At 38.6% G+C, this 25629-nt stretch overlaps 1 long non-coding RNA gene across 2 annotated transcripts; it reads right to left on the minus strand.

Annotated features, from left to right (window-relative positions):
* Positions 1–8113: 8113 nt before the first annotated feature.
* LOC138886928 (uncharacterized) lies at positions 8114–25024 on the minus strand. 2 transcript variants are annotated; one of them, XR_011405888.1, is made up of 3 exons: positions 24553–25024; positions 22969–23085; positions 8114–8685 (listed from the first exon to the last, which is right to left on the minus strand). It is a non-coding gene; the product is annotated as an uncharacterized lncRNA (long non-coding RNA). The 2 variants fall into 2 exon arrangements; XR_011405887.1 differs by having other exon boundaries at positions 24546–25024.
* Positions 25025–25629: the final 605 nt, after the last annotated feature.

The following is a 25629-nucleotide window of genomic DNA, read 5'->3' on the forward strand; positions in this document are numbered from 1 at the left end:
GAGTAAGGTACCAAGTGCCCATCGCGCCCTATCGGTTTGGGTCGTGACAACTTTCTTTTGTTAATATTATTTTCAATTAATTGTGTCAATTATCATTTTAGGTTTAATTAATTTTTTTTAATTCTAGGAATTAATTCTGATTTTTAATTAAATTTCGAAAAAGAGAGAAAAGGAAAGGAAAAAAAGGGTTTTGAATTAAGTTGGGGGTTTCACATTTCTGGGCGAATTCTCTAAAGTTGCCAAAGCCCAAGTCCACACCCGTCCAAATCACCCCAATACCCGGCCCAAACCTATGCCTTGACCCAGTCTGGTTCCCCCCAATAAACCAAACGACGCCGTTTCATGAGCAACAGATCAGGACTGTCGAGGTTTCTTGATCGGACAGTCCTGAAGCTTAGGTCGTTTGGTATTTAAGTGTCCAAACATGCCCCTCCCCCCTATCATCTCTTTCACCCGGCTCTCATCATCCACGTTGGAACCGCCAGCCGGAAATTGTCTCCGCTGGCGGCGGTGCTCCGATCGATCCCCAAACTTTCACCAAATACCCTCCTCCATCTCCATATCTCAGATCCGTACCCATTTTCCCTCAAATCGAACCATAACTGTTCGAATTTCAATTCGAAACCTCAAACCCTAACCGCCGTCCTAGAATTCCCAACCCCCGACGCCGACTCCTTTTCCCACCAAATAAACCCTAAATAATCACTATAACCTCCTCACCCCAGATACCCAACCCACTACCCTCGAATCTCCTCGGAGTTGTTCGAATCTCAAATCAGAAAAAAACCCTAGTTCCACAAATCCAAACCCAACAGGGTTTTTGACGGTTCTAGGCTATAATGGCCTTTAATCATGTGTTTTCACACGAAAACACCCGATTAAAGACTGTTCTTGTCGAGAAAGTTGACGGAGGCTTCAAATTGTTCCAAATCTGTCCGTGCTTTTAGGTATTTCCTTGGTTTTCATTACCTTTCTTTTGCTTCTTTTCTTCTTTTATTGTCATCTGCTTCTTCCTCTTCTTCTGGACTTCTTAGTGTTTTAAAGTCGTCCTTTTGTCCATGCATGAATGCTTAACAATCCGCCTGTTTCATTTGGCTATTATTTGAAATTAGTTAAGTCACTACTTTTCTTTTGGGTTTTGGGTTTTGTCTTATGGGTTCTGGATTTTGCCTTTGGCTCATTAAATTGGGATGTTGAATTAGGGCTCAATCTGAGCCTGAAGTCTACAAAGCCGGAAATGGAGTTGGCCCAATGACCCATGCTGGACTGGTTTAATACTGGGTCGAGTTGACCCATGATTCATGGGAATTTTGCTAGGGTAAATAACCATGGCTCGAGGGGTAGTTTAGGAAATTGGGGAAGGGAATCTATGAGTAACAGAATTGGGAATCTTCTAGGAAGCTGGGAAGGGGGATTGCCTAATAAATTGAAATTTGAACTAGGGGTAGTTAAAATAAAAGAAAATTGGATAAGGGCTCCTAAGCTAAAAGGAAATTTTGAAAAGGACTAAAATGAAAACCTGAACCCTTAAGGTTGCCTTGTTTCTTGCCTATAAAGGCATCATTTTTTGCCTTTCAAGGCAGACCCAAGAGCTAAGAAGAATAAAAGCTCATAAAAATACAAAAATGGCAGGAACTTTTACTGTTTCATTGAATTTCAGTGATTGTTGATTCCTTTTCAACTTTTGAAACTATTTTTACTCATCTGAATGGGAAATGGACTGAACTTGGTCATCAAACTTGGGTCTAAAGTTTTGTTGGGCTGTCGTGTGTTCAAGTTTGTTTATACGTCAAATCTGGGTTGGGACTGGTTTTGCTGGCTGTTTCAGTGCTGATTCCTGTTGCTGCTCCTGTTGATTTTTCATTTCTTGTCTTTGTTCATTCCCAGGTACACATCTCTGCACTCTATTCTAATGTAAAGCTTGATGTGGGAATCAAAATGGAATCTGGAGCTTTGAGTTGTATTCAGTTTGAGTTTAAATTAAGAATATAGCATACTTGTCTACTCTGTTTGGCTGGAAATTTCACTTACTGCCTTTCAACTGTGAACAATGGGATCAACCCTTAACCTCTGAATGTCGTACGACATGGTAGCCTAGTCTAAATGTCTACCTCAGTATAAGTTCTTTATATGTAGTCATTTTACTATTCGTATGTCTCGAGGTCAGTAGTTAGACTGATTTAGATACTGTTGACTCAAGATTGTTTATTTCACAAACTATTAGATCTGATTGAAATTGGTATTTACGTTTAACTTGCCTGAGTGTTGTATCACATTTTCTGGTATAGTTTTAGAATTTGAGCAAGTTGTTTGCTCTCGAAGAACTGTGATTCAGACGATGAATTTACAGTTCGACGAGTCCCAAATCTGGTAAAATACCATCAGGATTCGAGTTCCATGTAATATGTTGATGATGTATTTTGGGACTTGAATTTTCATTCTGCCATTTGGTCTAATATGGTTGCTGCATTTTATGGCTGAAGTGGGTTTAGCAATGCATGAAAAGTATTACTAGAAGTTGAGTTCTGCATTTTTCTTTCACATCCCAGGTCAGTGATCTAGGTATCGTGTGAATACTGGTAGCCGAAGCTTGATAGTTGGGTCATTCAAATTGAGTAACTTAGTTAATTGCTGGAGCGATGTGACTTTATCATTATTAGAATAATTGTGGATGCAGATTTAGCATGTAACAGTGAGTAACCTTGGATTCATATTTGCTTGTAAATGGATGTGAATTTGAGTTAGCAATCTGGACGTATGTTAGTTCATGTATGACTATCTTTATGGAATTCCTCAAAGGAATTGGGCCCGGTTGGACCGCATGGGTCAGCTTGCTAGGAAAGGGCCTTCATATTTGTATTGCTTTCCCCCTTACTCCAAATGCTTCAAGTGATATTGGGCCTATAGTTAGCCCAAAATCATCTCAGGCGATGTGAATGCTTGTTCTATCCCATTCAGATTTTTGGCTAATAAAAGTAATCCGAACTTCAATTTTAGGGTATGTTTAATGTTGTGGCCCGAGTTAATTAATTACCGTCCCTCAATAGGTTTGTGGTGTAATATCAACCAATATATGGCCCTCACATGTTTTAATTGGACAATAAGACAAATATTCGTAGAGAAACCTTTAGGGCCATTTAAAATACTATCGTGGTTGTGGACACGTTCGCGTGACACGGTTAGGATTTCTTAAAAAATAAATTGGAGTACACGTTCGCATAACTTCGGCTAAACTTTCATAATAATAATAAGCATTATTAATTGTGGACACGTACGCGTGACATAATTTTTACGAGTCAAAAATAGGTACACGTATGCGTAACCCGTTTCAGATAATTTTTTATTTAAAAGCGGTTAAGAGGTAAACAATTTAATAAGTCAAGTATGATCAAAGCGACCGTGCTAGAACCACGGAACTCGGGAGTGCCTAACACCTTCTCCCGAGTTAACAGAATTCCTTACCCGGATTTCTGTGTTCGTAGGCCGTAAATAGAGTCAACTTTCCTCGATTCGGGATTTAAAACCGGTGACTTGTGACACCATAAATTATCCCAAGTGGCGACTCTGATTTTTAATAAATAAACAGTCCCGTTTCGATTGTCCTTTAATTGAAAAACTCCCTTATATTTATGCCCTTTACGGGGTGTAGGTAAAAGGAGGTGTGACAACCTAAACGAGCATGTCACTTCTTACACATGGGCTATCAAAGGGAACGACTTGGAGTATGATGAGATCGAGTCTGTCTTGTTGAAGAAAGTCGGAGAGACCCTATCAAAGGGAGCTATGATATGGTATCACAACTTACTTCCTAATTCTATTGACTCATTTTCTATGCTTGTAGACTCTTTCATAAAAGCACATGCCAGGGCTATCAAGGTTGAAACCAGGAAGTCAGACCTTTTCAAAGTAAGACAGAAGGTTAATGAGATGCTCAAGGAGTTCGTGTCCCGATTTCAAATGGAACAGATAGATCTGCCATCGGTCGCTGATGATTGGGCCGTTCAAGCTTTCACCCAAGGAATCAATGTTCGAAGCTCGGTGGCTTCACAACATTTGAATCAGAATCTGATAAAGTATCTAGCTATTACTTGGGTTGATGTGCATAACCGATATCAATAAAAAATTAGAGTCAAAGATGATCAAATTGGGGCTCCTTCCTGGTCCGTTTATCCTATTAGTCCCATCGATAGAGTCAAGATAGATATCGACCGAGAACCAAGTTCAAACAGGGATAAATACCAGCCGTACAATGGAGATCGAAGCAGTAGTAGGTCCGGATGGAACTCTATGCGAAATGAAAGGAGAAATGATCGAGGCCAAAGCAGCCAAGGACTCTTGAGTAAGAACGATTTCGACAAGCCTATTGGGGCTAAAGAAGCACCAAGGTTATCTGAATATAACTTTAATGTTGATATTGCTGCTATCAATCAGCTATCGGACGCATCAAGGACACCAAATGGCCTCGATCTCTACAATCTGACCCAGCCCAAAGGGATTCTAGCCAGATGTGGAAATATCATGGCACTCACAGCAACAGAACAGAGGATTGCCGACAATTGAGGGAGGAGGTAGCCCGATTGTTCAACAACGGGCACCTTCGAGAATTCCTAAGCGACCGAGCCAAGAACCATTTCAGAAACAGGGATTCTAATAAACAGACCGAACAAGAAGAACCTTAGCACGTCATTAACATGATCATTTGTGGGGTCGATGTTCCTCAAGGACCGATGTTAAAACGCACCAAAATATCCATCACAAGGGAAAAACGGACTTGAGATTACATACTAGAAGGAACTTTGTCTTTTAACGACCAGGACGCATAAGGGATCATGCAGCCCCATAATGATGCACGGGTAATATCTCTACTCATAAATTAATCTCGAGTTAAGCATTTATTAATTGATCCAGTTAGCTCGGCCAACATCATCTGGTCGAGAGTCGTAAAACTGCTCGGTCTACAAGATGAGATCGTGCCTGCAGTCCGAGTTCTAAAACAGATTCAACATGGCATGTGAAACCACGAAGGGTGAGATAACATTACCAGTGAATACCGTCGGGACCATTCAGGAGGCCAAGTTTTACGTGATCGAAGGAGACATGAGGTACAATGCACTGTTCGGGAGGCCGTGGATCCACAACATGAGGGCAGTGCCCTCGACTCTTCACCAAGTGTTAAAATTCTTAATGCCAGGAGTGATTAAAACAATCTGCGGGAAATAACTGGCCGCAAAGGAAATGTTTGTATTCGAAGAAGTGGTTCCGATATCAACTCTCGCAATGTCAAAAGAACCAAGTTCGGGCACAAAGCAAGGGGCTAAATAGCAATCACTAACATCGGCCACGATCCAACTGGATAAACAGGGGACTGATGAAGACGACGATTACGGGGTTTGTAGATCTTTTATAGCCCTCAATGATTCCAACGCCACTAAATAAATAGTCGAGGATCTGGAACATGTCATATTGATCGAACATCTACCCGATCGGAAGGATACCTGGGCACGGGGTTAACTCCCTAGCTTAGGAAAAAGCTCATTCAATTTATAATAGCTAACATAGATTGTTTCGCTTGGTCACATCTTTATATGACAGGAATCCCACCGGAGATAAACACTCACAAGCTAAGCCAAGACCCAAAATTCCACTCAATCAAGCAGAAGAGGAGACCTCAGTCCGAGGTGAAACATGCTTTCATTAAGGACGAGGTATCTAAACTCCTTAAAATATGGTCCATTCAGGAAGTTAAATATCTGAATTGGTTAGCAAACGTAGTGGAAGTCCCTAAAAAAGGGAACAAATTAAGAATGTGTATAGACTATAAGGATTTGAATAAGGCGTGTCCCAATGACTCTTTCCCTTTGCCCAACATCGTTCACATGATCGATGCCACGGCCTACTACGAGATCCTCAATCGACGCCTATTCCGGGTACAACCAAATATGGATGAATCCGGATGATCAGGAAAAAAACCCTTTCATCACTAAGTACGGCACATACTGCTATAACGTGATGCCATTCGGATTTAAAAATACCGGTGCCACTTAATAAGGCCTAGTAAATCATATGTTCGAAGAACAAATAGGGAAATCAATGGAAGGTTACATTGACAATATGTTGGTTAAGTCCCTGCGAGCAGAGGACCCTTTAAAACATTTGCAGGAAACCTTCAGCATATTGAAGAAGTACAATATAAAGATGAACCCAGAGAAATGTGCATTTGGAGTCGGATCAGATAAATTCCTCGAGTTCATGGTATCCAACCGGTGAATCTAGATCAACCCTGACAAGATCAAATCCATCAAAAATATCACAGTGGTGGACAACGTAAAGGCCGTGCAAACTAGGCGCATTGCCTCCCTGGGGAAATTCATCTTAAGGTCCTCCGATAAGAGCCACCAATTCTTATTGCTGCTGAAAAAGAACAACAACTTCTCGTGGACCCCCGAAAGCCAACGAGATTTGGAGAAACTCAAGCGATATCTATCGAGTCCACCACTTCTTCACACGCCGAAGGCAGACGGACAACTATATATGCACTTGGCAATATCGGAGATAGCGGTAAGTGGAGTCCTAGTTCAGGAAGAGCAAGGTATGCAATTTCTAATGTACTATGTTAGTAGGACTCTTGGTGAGGCCGAAACTAGGTACCCTCACCTATAAAAATTGGCGTTTTTTTTGTCAAGCGCCTCTAGGAAACTGAAACTATATTTTCTGTGACATCCTATATGTGTTGTGACTATGTACCCATTGCAAAATATAATGCATAAAGCCGAACTCTCGGGATGATTGGCCAAATAGGTCGTGGAAATCAGCGAGTACGATATTGAATATCGACCCAGGACAACCATTAAATCTCAAATTTTGGCAAATTTTGTGGCCGACTTTATGCCGATCCTAATACCCGAAGTCGAAAGAGGGTTGTTTGTAAACTCATGGACGCCTTTGAGAATTTGGATCCTCTTTACGGATGGCGCCTCGAATGCAAAAGGGTCTGGACTTGGCATCGTATTGAAGCCACCTACGGGCAATATAGTTAGACTATCTATTAGAACTGTGAAATTGACTAACAACGAGGCAAAAAATGAGGCCATGATTGCAGGTCTCAAATAGGCCCAAAGCTTGGGGCGGAGGTGATCAACGATAAGTGTGATCCCTCCTTGTGGTGAACCAAGTTAATGGAACATTCGAGGTCAGTGAAGAACGAATGCAAAGGTACCTGGATAAGTTACAGGTAACATTACATCGGTTCAAGGTGTGGACCTTGCAACACAAACCTCGAGATCAGAACAGCGAGGTCGATCCACCAACGACGCCAAAAATTAATCTCGTCCAAGTCACACCTCTATTTAGGTTGTGAAACGGTTGATGCAATAGTAATACCCAAAAAGGAGTTGGGGTCGATTTTCCACAAGGAGCTATGATTGTGACTTAGGAGTATATATTATAGTGAATGAGCTCGAATTATCTCAAATTGCACATCCATAAAATTGGGTTGTTTCTAAGTCTAAGTTAAACTAAGTTTACCAACTAAGAATTGAAACTAGGAAATTGGTTTTTGTTGTTATTCAAAATGATGTAAAAGACCTAGGGCTATGACCTTCACCTAGGTGTTTGCCTAATGGGTTATAAACTTTAAAGCTTGTTTTATTGGTCGGGGTGTATTATAGCTATCAATACTCGAGTACCCACTCAATACCTCTAGGACAGAGAATGATTTTGCCCAATTTGTCTTTCTCAAATTCAAATGGGTATTGAACAAAAAGGTTGATAAAAAGCTCAAGTCGGATTTTACTATCTCTAGATTCAACCCTTTAATTGGGACTATCAATCTCTTGATTCCCCTCAATTTCTTTTTAGCCAAGTTTTTCTAGACTAAATCTCTCTTTCTCAAGTAGAGACCAAGTCAAATAAGAATAAACTAATGTTTGCAACCCTTAATTTTACAATTAAAAGCATGAACAAGGCTAAATAATAAACATCCAACCATAAACAAGCAATAAATCAAACACCAATTAAGTTTACACTCTAGGGTTGGGTCACAATCCTAGTGGAATCTAGCTACTAATGCTTAAAATAGAAGAAATAAAAGAAGAAAATGATAATTAAACCCATATTGATAATTTAAATAATAAAATCTATGTTTAAAAAGCTCAAAATGGCAAAAACTACTAAAGAGGATAAAAAAAGCATCCAGTATGGCTGCTGATGTCCCAACTTAATCTAAAAAAGTGAAACTCTTCTATTTATACAGAGCTAGAATTTTCGAACAAAAATACCCTTTTAGAGGTTCTGCGGCCGCACAATTCCATGTGCAGTCCGTACTTTGCTTTAGCCAGATAGGATTGGAATCTTGCAGCCGCACAATTCTGAACTGCGACTACATCTCTCTCTTTCTATGGTCCGCACATTTCTGAGTGCAGCTGCACATCGCTCTTTTGCGGTCCGCACTTCTGCTGAAATTGATATGCAGGTTCTCTAAACTTTTGCTCTTGTCTACTGTGGCGGCACATTTCATGTACGGACTACACTTTTCACAGATCTCTGATAAGTTTTTCTGCATATTCTGCGGTCTCAGATGATATTCTGTGTTCCACACTTTAAGCTTATATGTCAGTTTTTGTCCTTGAATTCAGATTACTCCTTCTTGAGTTGGATTTTATCTTAGAGGCACATTTTTCGATATTCCTGCAATTAAGCATATTTCATCAGTTTTCAGGAACAAAATTAAACGCTCTTGGACTAAAACAAAAGCTAAAAGTCACATATAAGTAGACAAAATTTCCACTTATCAATGCCCTTACAAACTTAGGATTGTTGGCCGACAACAACGAGCTCAACTCAGGAGCAGTCGTACAACTCATGAGATCGGTATTGGAAGAAGGTCACGCCGAGATAAACTTTAAAAGCTTGACTTGGGATTGGAGAAACAAATATGTAAAATATCTGAAGACTGGAAAATTGTCCTCGTGTGATGACTCGGCCAGTTGTCCTAAGAATTTAATTCCTCGATCCCCTTTTAACTGCTTTCCCCGTGTTTATTTTTGCTATTTTGATTTGTCGGGATGTTCGGTTTTGAGTTTCGGAGAGTTTTAGGACACTTAGTCCCTAGAGAGCTTAAGTGTTGGAGAGTTGACCATAATTAGAACAATGTGAAGACGACCTCAGAATAGAAATCCAATGGTTCTGTAAGCTCCATTGGGTGATTTCGGGCTTAGGGTTGTGTTCAGATTGTGTTTTGGAGGTTCGTAGCTAATTTAGGCTTCAAATGTTGAAAGGTTGAATTTTGAAGTTTCTGGTCTGATAGTGAGATTTTGATCCGAGGGTCAAAATGGAATTCTGGAAGTTGGAGTAGCTCCATAGTGTTGAATGTGACGTGTGTGCAAAATTTCAGGTCATTCAGACGGGGCTTGATAGACTTTTTGATCGAAAACGTATTTTTAGAGTTTTTAGGATTTTTAGGCTTGAATCCAATGAAAAATATGTGTTTTGGTGTTGTTTTGAGAGTTCCGAAGGTTGGAACAAGTTTGAATGAAGTTATGGGATATGTAGGTAGGTTTGGTTGAGGTCTCAGGGACCTCAGGATGATTTCAGTTGGTTGACGAAAGGATTTTGGAGTTTTGAAGTTACAACTTAAGCTGTTTCCTATCATAACCGCACTTGCGAGTGTGGGACCGCAGGTGTGGAGCCGCGGAAGCGGTGGATCTACCGCAGAAGCGGAAATGGGGAAGTACAGCAGGGATCGCAGAAGCTGTAGGATTTCTACAGGAGCGGTACCGCATCTGCAGACGGGGAGTCGCAGATGCGGAAGATGGCTTTAAGTGAGAAGTCGCAGATGCGACCCTTGTTTCGAAAAAGCGGGACTGTAGAAGCGGTCCCAGGACTGCAGATGCGGTAACAGCTAGGTACAAATAGAAAATTTCAAAGGTTTAGTTTCAAAAGTTGAAAATTCGATTTGGAGCTCGGGAGAGAGCGATTTTGAGAGGAAATTAAAAAGGAGATCATTGGGTAACAATTCTTTAACCCTTTCTAGTTATATTCCATCAATCTATAGTTAGTTTCATCATTTAAATTCGGATTGGAGATGAAAATTGGGAAAAAATTGGAAGAAAGTTCTTAGACTTAGAATTCGACTTTTGATTGGGAATTTGACCTTAGATTTGGATAATTTTGATATGCATAAACTCATAAGAGTATGAGGATTCTGAAAATATAAATATTACCCGATTCCGAGACGTGGGCCTGAGGGGCATTTTGGTTATTTTACCTAATTTCGCGTATTAACTTAGAATTTCTTTGTAGAATCAGTTACTTGAAGTGTTATTTACGTTATGCAATTGAATTGAATAGATTTGGGCTACTTGGAGTCGAGTACTCGTGGCAAGAGCATGGTTCGGATTGATTATTGAGCCGATTCGAGGTAAGTGGCTTGTCTAACCTTGTGTGGGGGACCTTCCCCTTAGGATTTGGTATATTTGGTAATTGAAATGCCTTGTGCGTAAGGTGACGAGTGTGTACTTGTGCTAATTTTTGGAAATCCGTTTTTCATTAAGTAATTACTAGTATGTTTCCTTTCCTGTTTTCATTACTTGCACTATTAAGCCTATTGTTAGCTTAGGAAAGCATGTCTAAGTGACTTAATTGTTTTACTTGCTCACACTGCCTTACCTGAATTCTGTGCAACATGCTAGGCTAGAATTACTTGTTACCTTAATATGAAATTTCCATTTCTAAATATTTTCTTGTTACTTCTGTGTATTTACATTGGGACTACGGATGTGGGATTTCGGTAGCTCCCCCTTGTCTGTTTATTTTGGGATTACGGATGTGGGATTCCGGTAGATCCCCTGCACAGTTATATGGAACTATGGGAATGCACCCAATAGATTCCCCTAGTACTTGGTATTTACATTTGGGACTACGGAATGGGATTCTGGTAGATCCCTGCGCACTATGAGTTAGACTACGGGACGAGATCCCGGGAGATCCACTGGATTTGTATATTTGGGACTACATGACGGTATCCTGGGAGATCCCCAATTGTTATTTTGGTGCTGAACCATATTTCTTTCTGTGTTTACCTTGTCTGTGTAATAGTTGTTGTTGCCCTTTATATCTTGTGTTACTTTTATTGTTGTACTTAATTATACTGTTCTGTTCTACACTGTTGAACTTTATATTTTATTTAACCTCAGTAGGGCCCTGACCTTCCTCGTCACTACCCGATCGAGGTTAGGCTTGGCACTTACTGAGTACCGCTGTGGTGTACTCATGCCCTTTCTACGCATGTTTTTCATGTACAAATCCATGTATCTTGACTCAGACTTACCATCCTTAAGGCGAGGCGACCCTTCGAAGACTTCGAGGTATATCTACAGTGTCAGCAGACCGAGGCGTCTCTCTCTATTCTCTCTTGTAGTTACATCCCTTCTGTATTTACTTGTTTTAGACTATTCTGGAGTTAAAGCACTATGTAATATCCTTAGCTTGTGATTCATGGGTTTCCGAGTCTTGGAAGTATGTATCGGTTTGTGAGTTAAATATTGTGTATGCCAAGTGGCACTTTTAAACACTATTTTATTAATCTAATTCTATTTTAAATCGTTTAATTTCCACAATTTGGTTTATCTTCCACAATTTAGGCTTACCTAGTCGTAGAGACTAGGTGCCGTCACGATGGTTCATAGAGGGCGAACCGGGGTCGTAACAAGTTGGTATCAGAGCTCTAGGTTCATATGAGTCATGGATCACAAGCCGATTTATTAGAGTCTCGTTGATTAGTATGGAGACGTCTGTACTTATCTACGAGAGACTATGTAACCGTTAGGAAAGTTCCACTTCATTTGATTTCCTTGTTGTACGAGATTTTGATATCACAATTCTAAACTTCTGTCTTCTATTCTCTTGCAAATGGTGAGGAAATGCGCTACCCGAGATGATCAGGCGCCCGCGCCCCTACTACAGCCATTAGAGGCCAAGGCCGGGGTAGAGGCCGAGGATGCGCACATGGTGCAGCCAGAGCACATGCGTGAGCTGCTGCCGAGGTACCACTAACAGTTCCAGTCGGAGTCCAGGCACCTGATATGCCTACTGCTACCACTACTCCAGCTCTTCAGGAGACTCTGGCACAATTCATGAGCATGTACACCACTTTGGCTCAGGTAGGGTTGCTTCCCCTTGTTGCAGCGACGTCTCAGGCCGGGGGAGGAGTAGAGACTCCCACCGCCCGCACTCCTGAGCAGCGAGTGCATGTTAAGCAGGTCCCTGAGATTATTCCTATACAGCCTGCAGTCCGAGATCAGCCCGAGGACAGGGTAGTGGCTTCTGAGGATGAGCAGCTGAGGCTTGAGAGGTTCAAGAAGTACAAGCCTCTTATTTTCAGTGGTCTAGCATCGAATGGTGCTCTGGGATTTCTAGATGAGTGCTACCACATTCTCCATACCATGGGTATATCAGGATCGAGCGGGGTTTCCTTCACTATCTAGATTTGAGGAGCCGCATATGAGTGGTGGCGCACCTATGAGTTAGACAGTCCGGATGAGGCTGCTTCACTGACTTGGACTCAGTTTTCAGATCTATTCCTGAGAGAGTATGTTCCTCAGAGCCTCAGAGACGCATGGCGCATAGAGTTTGAGCATTTGTGCTAGGGTGCTATGACTGTCTCGGAGTATACTGTCTGTTACACCAGTTTGGCTAGGCATGCACCATCCTTGGTTTCTACTATTCGCGAGAGGGTTCGCTGGTTTATTGAGGGCCTTATTGCCAGCATTAGGTCTAGCATGGCTCGTGAGTTGGAGATGGATATTTCTTATCAGCAGGTGGTGAGCATAGCTAGGAGGATTGAGGGTATGCATGCTAGGGAGAGAGAGGAGAGGGAGGCCAAGAGGTCTCGAGAGTCGGGCCATTTCTCTGGTGCCCGTGTCCCAACAGCAGCTCTTCTAGCAGCCAGTGGTATTCCAGCTCCTCCTAGACCTCAGGAGCCTTATTATGCACCTCCGGTATCTAGCGCGCCTCCTCTGCAGGGTGCTTTCAGAGGTCAGTTCAGCAGACTTGGCTCGAGCTAGTCACAGCCACCACGTCCTCCTAAAGCTTGTTTTGAGTGTGGTGACACATGCCATATGGTGAGGGATTGTCCTAGATGGGGGAGGGGTGCACCTCCACAGACTTCTCAGCCACAGCATGCCCCGCAGAGTTCTCAAGCCATGGTTACAGCTCCAGTTGCTACCCCGCCTACTCAGCCAGCCAGAGATGGAGGTCGGGGAGGTAGAGGTCACCCTAGAGGGGGAGGCCAGGCTAGATACTATGCCCTTCCTACCCGTACCGAGGTTGTTGCCTCCGATTCTGTCATCACATGTATTATATTGGTTTGTCACAGCGATGCATCGGTTCTATTAGATCCAAGCTCCACATACTCTTATGTGTCTTCTTATTTTTCTCCGCATTTGGGTGTACCTCGGGATTCTTTGAGTTCCCCTATTTATGTTTCTACTCATGTGGGAGATTCTCTTGTTGTGGACCATATTTATCGGTCGTGTTTGGTTGATGTTAGTGGTTTTCAGACCAGAGCCGTTTTATTGCTGCTCAGCATGGTAGATTTTGACATTATCTTGGGCATGGACTAGTTGTCGCCCCATTATGCTATCCTTGATTGTCACGCCAAAACCGTGACGCTGGCCATGCCAGGTGTACCACGTGTTGAGTGGAGGGGTACTTTAGATCACACTTCCAGTATAGTTATTTCTTTTCTTAAAGCTCAACATATGGTTGAGAAGTGGTGTGACACGTATTTAGCTTATGTGAGAAATGTCAGTATTGATACCCCTTCAGTTGATTCAGTTCCCGTAGTACGGGATTTTCTCGATGTGTTTCCAGTTGATCTCCCAGGCATGCTGCCTGATAGAGATATTGATTTTGGCATTGATCTATTGCCGGGCACTCAGTCCATTTCTATTCCTTCGTATCGTATGGCTCCTCCTGAGTTGAAGGAGTGGAAGGATCAGTTACAGGAATTACTTGATGAGGGTTTTATTTGGCCCAGTGTATCACCTTGGGGTGCTCTTGTCTTGTTTGTGAAGAAAAAGGATTCTATGTGTATGTGTATTGACAATCGCCAGCTGAACAATGTTATAGTGAAGAACCGTTATACCCTGCCTCGTATTGATGATCTGTTTGACCAACTTCAGGACGCATGGGTGTTTTCTAAGATTCATTTGTACTCAGGTTACCATAAGTTGAAGATTCGGGAGCCAGATATCCCAAAGACCGCTTTCAGGACTCGGTATGGTCATAACGAGTTCCTTGTTATGTCATTTGGGCTGACCAATGCCCCAGTAGCCTTTATGCATTCGATGCACAGTGTGTTCCGGCCGTATCTTGACTCGTTCGTTATTGTCTTTATTGATGATATTCTGGTGTATTCCTGGAGTCGGAAAGATCATGAGCAGCACCAGAGGACTGTGCTTCAGACTCTAAGAGAAAAGAAGTTATATGCTAAGTTCTCGAAATGTAAGCTTTGGTTGGATTCAGTGGCATTCCTAAGCCATGCGGTGTCGAGTGAGGGTATTCAGGTGGATCCGAAGAAAATAGAGGCCGTGCAGAGTTGACCCAGACTATCCTCAGCTATAGAGATCTGCAGTTTCCTTGGCTTGGTGGGTTACTACCGCCATTTTGTTGAGGGGTTTTCATCGATTGCAGCCCCTATGACCAGACTGGCCTAGAAGGGTGCTCCGATCCAGTGGACAGAGGAGTGTAAGGCGAGCTTTTAGAAACTCAAGACAACTTTGACTACAGCCCCAATTTTGATACTGCCTACAGGTTTGGGGCCTTATACAGTTTATTGTGATGCCTCGAGTATTGGCCTCGAAGCGGTGTTGATGCAGGATGGTAGAGTGATTGCCTACGCGTCCAGACAGTTGAAGGTACATGAGAAGAATTATCCGGTCCATGACCTTGAGTTAGCTGCCATTGTTCACACCCTGAAGATCTGGCGCCATTATTTATACGGTGTGCCTTGTGAGATTTATACTGACCATCGGATCTTGCAACAATTTCTTAATAAGATGATGCATAATTACACAATTATTTATGACTTATTTTAAATCTTAAATTAGAAAAATCTTATTTGTTTCTTAAATTTCATGTCCAGCCAAAGTGCAACACATAAAATATGATGAATGGAGTATTAGTAACCAGACGCAGATGCAGCATCATACCACAAGAAAATAATTGAATTTGAAAACCCTAAGCCCGGAGAATGTTTGTAGCTCGGTTGATTGGCTACCTGAACTTTATCCTTTGATGAGAGCTCGATTCTCCACCTTGTAATCCTTTCCCCCGTTTCCCCTTCCCCTACCCCGATCCCGATAGAGAATTTTAAAAAAAAATCTTGCAGCCTCAGTTAAGTTTATTATATAGAATTACCTGCAGCGCAATTATTCTTTAAGTGCGCTGTTTATGTAAATATTTGCTAATTAAATGATTATGATGTCTGTCCGGTCTACTCTAGTTACATGCCTAATTGTTGCTTGGCATTGAAGTTCCTATGCTAATCTTTTATTTTGTCCCAAATAGGAGTACCATTTTTTTTTTTAAAACCTTAGCTCGAATCTCATACTTATCAGTTGGAGGTGACGGTGGTTTAATCAGTACATAGGAGTAACTCTTAAGATAAAAAAAATTAAAATGGTATTGATAGATTACGTGTACCTTAGTAAATCTTAATAGAGAGAACACAATTGGTTATTTTCTGTTTTACTTTATCAAAAGGATAAAGGGGAACAAACAATTGTTTTGGTTCGAAAGATAATGCACTTTTCCAGTTTTAATCCTCGTGCTGTTCATCTTAGCATTTAATTTGATATTTGATCGAAAAAGATGTGTGATTTCAGTCCCTGAAGCTAACAGACCTTAATTTTTTTTTATTTTTTAAGAGCAAGAAGGGGTTCTTCTGTGATTTGAGAAAGCCAAGAGACCGGGCAAGATTTTTTCTATTTTCTTTTTATTGCAACTCCTAATATGTAATTAGGGGGCAAGAATTCAAATGCAACTTTGGACTGTTATTAATTTTATTTTTTATTTTCAGGAGAAAAATACATCCTAATTAGATAGTCTAAATTTTCTTCAACTTAGAACCAAGTCTATTCCTTTGTAAAATATTAGCAAGAAGTCGTCCAAACGACATCCAAAATGCCGACGATGACAATGGCAACATAAAGAGGTGGGTTTAATTTTATATAAAAATAAAAGTCAAATACCTAGAAATTCACGTTTCTCTGTGTTCTTCTTTTGTTTGTTCTTCTTCGTCACTGAATATAAATAAAATAAATTGGAGGCAATAGGGAAAATAAGTCTGGAAAGGACACGGCCGACCCTCAACATCGCAATTAAAAAATGACATAAAATAACAGTCGACAAATTTAAGTCAAGGGTGGAGCACTAGTATTTTCTTAGGGTGGGTAACCAAAATGTGGTTCTTTTTGACTCAAAATACGGAAATAAGTGTTAAAAAAAAGTTACCAAACTATATATAACGCCACAAAAAGTGGCGCTATACAGTAACGGTAACTGCACCGTTACTGTATAGTGCCACTTTTTGTGGCGCTATATTAATTAAAGGCTGACACATCTTATATAACGCCACTATTAATGACGCTATACCCCTTATTACCTGATCCCACCAATAATTTCTGGGTTCAATAATTCAAAAGCGTATAAAGCCACTTTTTGTGGCGCTATATACAAAAAAAAAATCTCTCCGGCTAGCCATTTTCTATATAAACATCGTAGAATCGCATATCTTCATTCAAATTTTTTTTTTAACTCTTGTTGGTTTATATTGTCGTTAAATTCTCCAGCATTTTTTCATTATGTCTGAAGAACGTAGAATAAGAGTATCATTATATTGGGGGGGTGAGGTTGTGATGGAGAATAACTCTGTGGGCTACAGTTTACCTGCTAAGTGTAATGTTAAATTGCCACTTTCAATGGAGTACGAAACATTAATATCGTTGTTATGCAAAAAAATGAGTGTGAGAAAACGTTCAGTGATACTCAAAGTAACCGGAAGATATCCGTATTCCGTTACGCCGCAAGGGGTTGCTTTTTACTCAGAGTTTAACATCGACGATGATGACACTTTGAGTGATTTCTTGAGGACTCCGGACGAATGCCGGGAATTTCTTGTAATCACAATGTTGGAGATGTACGTGAAGGTCGAAGACGTTCCAAAAAATGAGGTTGTGCGTAGTAGAGATAACCCCCAGTCATCGGGTGGTTATTCTGGATCAGTTTTTGCCGGACATGTTCCGGATGAAAGATTTTTTCTTGATTTAAATTTATCACCGTCGGCGAATGAGCAGCGAGAAAATAATTTATACCCTGCTTTCCATAATTCACAAGAAGAGTGGTAAACTTCAATTTTCATTTGTGTTAATTATGTATATTTTTGGCGTATTGAATTAATTTTAACGCTCAATTTATTTAATAGGGGGTACCGGCCGGATATGAATTTTACAAGTGGCCCATCCGGTAGTCATCACCTAACTGAAAACGTCCATCATGGAATGTCATCACATTACGACTTGTAAGTGAAATGATATAGCCATATGTAAAGCATTTATTAATTTAGTAGCTTATATTTTTGTTGAAATGTGCAGTGAAAACGAGCAAGTTGAACTACCCGTACTCACTCAATTGCCCGAAAACAACGTATTACATCAGGATCTGGCAGATGCACAGAGTTAGGAAGAGAACAACGATTACGATATCAATGCCGATGAATCGGGAGATGAGACACCATTTGCTCGTGGAAATGGTGATGAAGAGGACGAGGAGGAATGACCTGATTTGAAGAGAGCCCCCCATAGACGAAAAGTGTACGAGTATGAAGTGTCGTTTCATTCAAGGGAGATTCCTTATATTGATAACTTGCCAGCCGTGCCGGATGTGGAAGCTCTCACAAGGGATTTTGATGAAATCCGGACAGCAATGTGGGATGAGTCTAGACCAACGGTGCTTGCAAAGGGGATGTTTTTTCCTGATAAAGCACACGTAAGCAGGGCTTGTAAAATGCACAATGTTAAAGAGTATCGTGAGATGCAGGTATCGGAGTCAAGTCCGACGGTATACAAGGCTATTTGCCGCAGGTGGTTTTGGCCATGTAATTGGATGTTGCTTGCGTCGAAGAAGAAGACAGGTATGTGAAAAATGGGTAAATATATTCCCACCCACACATGCGAAATGGACACTTTCAACGAGAATCACTTCAACTTGGATATTTACTTGATATCTCTTGTACTTATTCCGCACATCGAAGCGTCCATAAGGTATAAAATCAAAGAGTGCATTACAGTCTGCGTAAGGTCGCCACCGCTCAATCAACGTCGTGATCAAAGCATAGTCGAGCTGTATCCGGCCAATGCTAATGATCCTATATAATCCCATCTCCTCCAGGTGATGGACCACACGAGGATGTAGAACGCGGGGAGGAGTCAAAAACTCCCACAATAAATCCACTCTCCTGCCCCGAAAAGTCTGCGTAAGCAACTCTCCCCCCATATATGCTCGGATCTATGCTGGGGCTGTAGGGGTAGTAGCTCCGACGTCCGAGGGCCGGGATGTATAGGTGCATCCATGCCGTCAACTGTAAATTCATAATTTTTAATAACTATCATTAATAATTATGTGTTTTTTTATAATTTAAATTCATATTTTTTAACAACTTAATTGTAAAAATTATATATATACTTATGGGTTCCGGGCTAGATTTTCTGAGGCCCAGTGGTACCAAACTATCATTAATAATTTTATTTTATTTTTATAATTTATATTCATATTTTTTAATAACTTAATTGTAAAAATTATATATATATATATATATATATATATATATATATATATATATAATTTTTATAATTATGGGTTTCGTGCTAGATTTTCTGAGGCCCAGTGGTACCAAACTATCATTAATAATTTTATGTTTTTTTTATAATTTTTATTCATATTTTTTAATAAATTAATTGTAAAAATTATATATATATAAATTTTATAATTATGGGTTTCGTGCTAGATTTTCTGAGGCCCAGTGGTACCAAACTATCATTAATAATTTTATGTTTTTTTTTATAATTTTTATTCATATTTTTTAATAACTTAATTGTAAAAATTATATATATATATATATATATATATATATATATATAAATTTTATAATTATGGGTTTCGTGCTAGATTTTCTGAGGTCCAGTGGTACCAAACTATCATTAATAATTTTATGTTTTTTTTATAATTTTTATTCATATTTTTAATAACTTAATTGTAAAAATTATATATATATATATATTTTATAATTATGGGTTTCGTGCTAGATTTTCTGAGGCCCAGTGGTACCAAACTATCATTAATAATTTTATGTTTTTTTATAATTTTTATTCAATATTTTTTAATAACTTAATTGTAAAAATTATATATATATATATATATATATATATATATATATATATATATATAATTTTATATACATACCTATTGGTTCCGGGCTAGATATTTAGAGGCTCAGTGGCACAATATAAGATAATTAAACAAAATGAATTCTAAGCTAAAATACTACACAATACTACGCTACAAGGCTCTAAATTTTACTACACTAAAAGGGTCTACGTTTTACTACGCTAAAAAGGTCTACATTTTACTATGCTAAAAAATAATCTAAACTAAACGGCATAAAAACACATAAATATACATGAGGATATTAACAAACACATTTTTTAGACTAATTTATATATTTTTATACAACACTAAAATTAAATTCGGATAAAATTTAACATGCTAGTTTCGGAAAAAATAAACACAAACGAAATAGAACACATACAAATCAAGTAATATGCATTGTTATAAAAGTTTCAACTTAAAATAAATCGAAATACCTCGATTTAGAATTTTCGGAAAGTAAATAAATCGAAATTTTGACTCCGAAAGAGTGAATCCACAATAATACGAAGTTCTACTCGACTGTGGGACCACCAATCTTCAACTTTTATGTGCCGGGGGGACCCAAATATTTTTTTTTTAAATGGGGAGAATCGATCAGAAATTGGGGGGGGGGACCAAGAGGGAGTAAAATAATGGAGTTAGAATGAAACGAAAAAGAAGAAGACGGAGAGTTTTTAATAAGGGGTATAGCGCCATTAATAGTGGCGCTATGTAAGATGCGTCAGCTTTTAATTAATATAGCGCCACAAAAAGTGGCGCTATACAGTAACGGTGCAGTTACCGTTACTGTATAGCGCCACTTTTTGTGGCGTTATATATAGTTTGGTAACTTTTTTTAACACTTATTTCCGTATTTTGAGTCAAAAAGAACCACATTTTGGTTCCGGTTTCTATTTTCTTATTGTTTTCACATCCAATGACGCAGCAAAACGTAGACAAGTCATGTCATGCTGGAACAAAACTTCCTTCCTCCATTCCAAATATTAGGGCAGGGCATATATCGGGTAAAATCGATAACCTGAACCGTTAATTATTTATTGGATTGTCCGTATCGGGTTACGTAACGGTTCGAACGGTTTAGAAATTTTTCACTATTGGGTTATCGGTTTGGGCCTCGATTTGCCAATTTTGTTAATGGGTTAACCGATAACCCTATAAGAATTAATAAAATTATGACTTTACCCTTAAGTATATACATATGCTAGGACTTGAGTTCATTCTCTCCTATTCTTTCTCAGCCACACTCTTTGTTGCTTCATCTTCATTCTTCATAGACCATACAAGTTACTCCTAGCTTAAGTCTTTAATCTTATACATTAGGCTTTTTAATTTCTATAACTAAATTCATATTCATATAAGGATTGCTCTATGGTTTCTTTTTTCAGGTTAGGCATTGGCAGGATAACCTAAATGGCATTTATACTTGTGTCACTTATCATCACGGTCCCCAAACTTAATGAAGTTTCATCTAGACACCTCTACTCGTTCAAAAGTAATATTTTAAACCCTTCTGACCATAGACCAAGCCTATGTGGCATTTGCTTTGCTGAGTTGGATAAAATGCGTGACTACACGCTTTAAGAAATGAGTAAAAGTTTATGATTCAAATTAAAAATACCAAAAAATAAAAAATAAAAAAATAATAATAGGGGGTTAACGCCCAGAAGCATTCAAGCGTCTTCCAATCTCCAGTTTTCTTTTCCTTCTACCCCTTTCTCCTCTCATCTTTTCCTTTTTTTTGACGCCGTGCTCAAAGGTGGTATGGGGGATTGTATCTTTTTTTTTTTGCTTGTTATTATGGTTTTGGTAGCGGCTGTGCTTGAGATTTTAGAAAGACTTAGTTTTGGGGAGGTATTGTTAGAGCTAGTGATGTTTGTGGGGTTCATATGGATTGTTGTTCTTGTTGGGGTGTTAGTGGGATGGGCATGGAAGCTCAAGTGGGCTAATCTTGGCCCAGATTCTTTTGATTCGCCAGATGTTTTTGCCTTGTCTTCTTCCGGTATGCTCCTCCAGAACTTCTAATCTGGGTTTGATTCCCTCAATCCTCTCAAATTGTAACTTCCCACATGCATTTCTTGAATCAAGGAAACTCAGTCCCTCCTAATGGCTGATTTTCAGAAAGAGAAAGGCATGAATGTGTTTGTGAGAGAAAACTTTATGATTTAACTTTTTCTTTTCCTAAAATAGTTTTTGTGAATAAAAATAATGACATGGAATATTTTTATATGACATGGATAATACAGTGAGACGATTGAGGAACACACACGGTCAGAAGGGTTTAAAATATTACTTTTGAACGAGTAGAGGTGTCTAGATGAAATTTCATAAAGTTTGGGGACCGGGATGACAAAGTGGCACAAGTATAAGTGTCATTTAGGCTATTCTGTCTTAGGCATTTGACAAACAACATCCAGTTTATCATGGACTATTGAGGGCTTCAACGCTTGTGGAAGTGCATGTCTTGTGTGAAATAATTATTCTAAATCAACTATTATTGTTATCATATCGGGGAGGCAGCTAAAGCCTTGGCACATTTTGTGGGAATTGCTGCAGTTTGAAAAGTATGTATCCACTAATTTTTTTGTGAAGCCTATAAGGATTGAGTAGTTGTTGTCTTGTTAACTTGAATTTGAACTGTTAGTACTATATGCTTGGACTTGTTAATTTTAAGGTGAGGTTGCTACAACTTTGTATTATTATTAATGTATTTGACAACTCTTCTTGAAGAATTAGTACTATTCCAGTTGTGGCCATTGGACAAAACGCATAAATGGGTAGTATACTATATGTGAATTCTTCTCATTTTTGCTTAACTTCAGTGATTGTGTTTTCTTTTTTGTTTAACTGTAGATTGAGTTATCTTATCGGGTAAATCGATAACCAAATCAAAATGATCGATAACCGATTAAGCGATACCCGATAACTGATATCTTATCTGTTCGGTTATCGATTTATCAAACCGATAACCGATATGCTAAACCGATAACATTCATAACTGAACCGAATTGACCGATGCCCACCCCTACCAAATATTACTCCCTCTGTTCCAATTTATGTGAACTTATTTGACTGGGCACATGGTTTAAGAAAAAATGAAGACTTTTGGAATTTATGGTCCTAAACAAGTCAAAAAGGGACTCAGAGTATTTGTGTGGTTATAAAAGCTTCTCATAAGGGTATAATGGTTAGTTTAAGCTAAATTATTACCAAATTTAGAAAGGGATCATTCTTTTTGGAACGGACCAAAAAGGAAATAGGTTCACATAAACTGGAACAGAGGGAGTAATTATTTTAAAAAACTTAAATTAAGTCTAGAATATTAAGCATTTTAGAGAAATAAGGAACCGTATTTACTCCTCTTATTTTTTAAGTTTTTTTAATCCTATTGTTGTAGACCATGCGCAGCGGAAGCAAGCATACAACCCAGGCATCAAATACATGTAAACTAGACAACGCAATAATAACGAGATTAGAAGCACTAACCTCTTGAAGTAGTTGCAGAAACCTTCCAAACAACAAGAATTCAGGGCTGCAGTCTTCTGCTATTTGCCTAGTAAAACCTTGGACGATTTTGCTATTAGGTTGGCAAGAACAATACAACTGAAAGGTAAGTTATTAGGTAAAATTAGTCTTCCTTTAATAGACCCGAAATTAAGCCATAATAGAGGCTCAAAAACGTGTAGGATTCTGCAAGTACAATCCTACTCTAACTCAAAAGGATAATTTTTCTCCCAAGCTACTTTTTACCCAAGTCTGCCCAAGTTTTTACTAGGTATAGCAGGGACCACAGAAATAATAAGAGGCTACTAATTATAGTATTAATTCGAAATTAGCATGAATTAATTCTTACTATAATTAATTATAATTTATTCCACTAGAAAACTGCAATTGAACTCCTCAATATGAATTTCGAAAATTCATTAACACTTATTTTAACTCCCCACGTTAAGATTTCAAATACCAGTTAATTAAACTAAATCACTGAAAATTTAATGCAATTAACTAATTAAATCCTTTATAATTCCGCTTAAACTATTTCATGTGACTGATACAAAATCCACCGGCCAGGTTTTCACATGAAAACTTATAAGCTTACATAAAGGGGTATCATCAAACCCAAAATCGAGTCATGGATTCTATCAACTAATTATTATTCACAAATGTTATTCATTATTGTCCAATCTATTAGGCATATACTAACTCTAAATAGAGTCGTATCTTTTGATAAATCAAAACAATAAACAAATTATATTGATCATAATAATTATATCAAGATTAGGAGCATAAGCTCATTTAATGAATTAGAGAAAATATTTTATATATTCGGTACAAAAACATCTTTTCTCTACTTGGTCCGTTCAATATACACTGAGTATACTAGCTCAAGAAGATGGAGTAAAACTACTCCCATAATCAAGACAAATTATTTGATAATCTTGTGCTACAATCATCAAGATATTTTGTCCAACAACATCTTTGATTGTGAATATATCTTATTAATTATGAGAACCAACAATTTAATCTTCTGTGCATGAGCTAAGACTCCATACACTAAATTGTCTACTACATACCTAAAAGGACACACATATAACAAATGATCTATTTAAAATAGTGCTTTATTGAATTGAATAAATTAAATAAACAATTGTTCCATAAAAAATAAAATATAATATTATATCTAAACAACATGGTTAATAGTATATCCCAATAATTGCTCCTATAGAAGAGTGTTAACTGACTTTTTACGGGAGAGGAATTTTTTTTAAAACAAATTCTAATGATTTCGTATTTGTACGAAGATCTTAGATGTAGATAATAAGGATGAAATCATCATATTACCTAATAAGTCCCTGGATTAATTGATAGTTTAAAATTAGAAACCCAAAAAATAGTGTACAAACCAAAAATGCTTGAGGGTGCTAGATACATTGAGCGTGGACGTATTCCTCTAACAGGACCTAATAAGCTCCTGAATTAACTAATGGTTTAAAATTAGAAACCAAAAAAATCAAGTTAAAAAAGAAATTAAAAAAAAAATAAAACTGAAGGGTGGTAGATACATTGAACCTGGACATGCTCATTTTGGGGTCCTGTAACTCAACAATATTCCTCACAAATCCATTTGAGCCTGTACATCGATCAGGTTCGGTCCTACAGGACACGTGTCGTCCAGTTGATGGATCAACTCTCTTTGGCACAAAAACTTCTGGAATCAGCTTCCATTACCGTCCCAAATTCCCAATGATTGTAGGAGAAATCGGCGGAGCATGCCTGTAACATTATGCACCTAAGCCTTGGCTGTTCCTTTTCAGTTTTCTGGGTGTGGGTGTGTAGTTTCTTCACTATTGATTGTTTTTTAATTTTCCGATTGACATAGATAGCCTTTTTTTGAAAATTCATTTGATGTTTGATATATGGCTGTTGTGTATTGTTGTCGGCTGGCGCCGGTTATTGTGGGGTTGGTTTTTGGCTCCATGTAAATGACGATATGTAAGATTAGGAACTCAGAATTGTGGTGTACAGTATATTGACCTTTTTTCTCTTCTTTCTTTTGCAAGGTGTAATGGTATTTTTTGTGCTCATTTGGATTATTCATTTTGGACAAGGATTAATTGGGCGACATGCCTATTCAATGACATTAACCATGATAAAACTAAATCTAGGGTCCGAGAAGGATATATGGTACAATTATTATTGAATACATCTCTACAAGTGAAATTATGTTCAAATCTTGCTCCGTTCGGTCTTATTTTTGACAGGGAGTATATATATATATATATGAAAGAAAATTATTAGAATTTCAAAAAGAACATAATTTTAAAACTGTAATTTCAAAAATGTAGTTAGTTTATGATAAAAGATTAAAATTAAATCCGTCAAATATAAATTCTAAAACACCTTTTCACATAAGTGCATTCATCCTCTTTAAATCCTGAATTTGTCGCTAGCAAGGCTAAGTCAATATGCAAAAATTAAACTGTGATCAAGTAATAAAGAAGTGGATCTCTGCTTAAAACTTTTCACCAAGCTGCAAAGCTAGTTGACATATTCTTTCAAAACTATAATGACGCGCACTGCTATTGTATGCTGCCAACTTTTTGATAATTTGATGTTTCAAAGATGTGAATGACAATAACTAATGCT

The sequence above is a fragment of the Nicotiana sylvestris genome, chromosome 3 (genome assembly GCF_000393655.2).
Source record: "Nicotiana sylvestris chromosome 3, ASM39365v2, whole genome shotgun sequence".
In the NCBI taxonomy this organism is placed as follows: domain Eukaryota; kingdom Viridiplantae; phylum Streptophyta; class Magnoliopsida; order Solanales; family Solanaceae; genus Nicotiana; species Nicotiana sylvestris.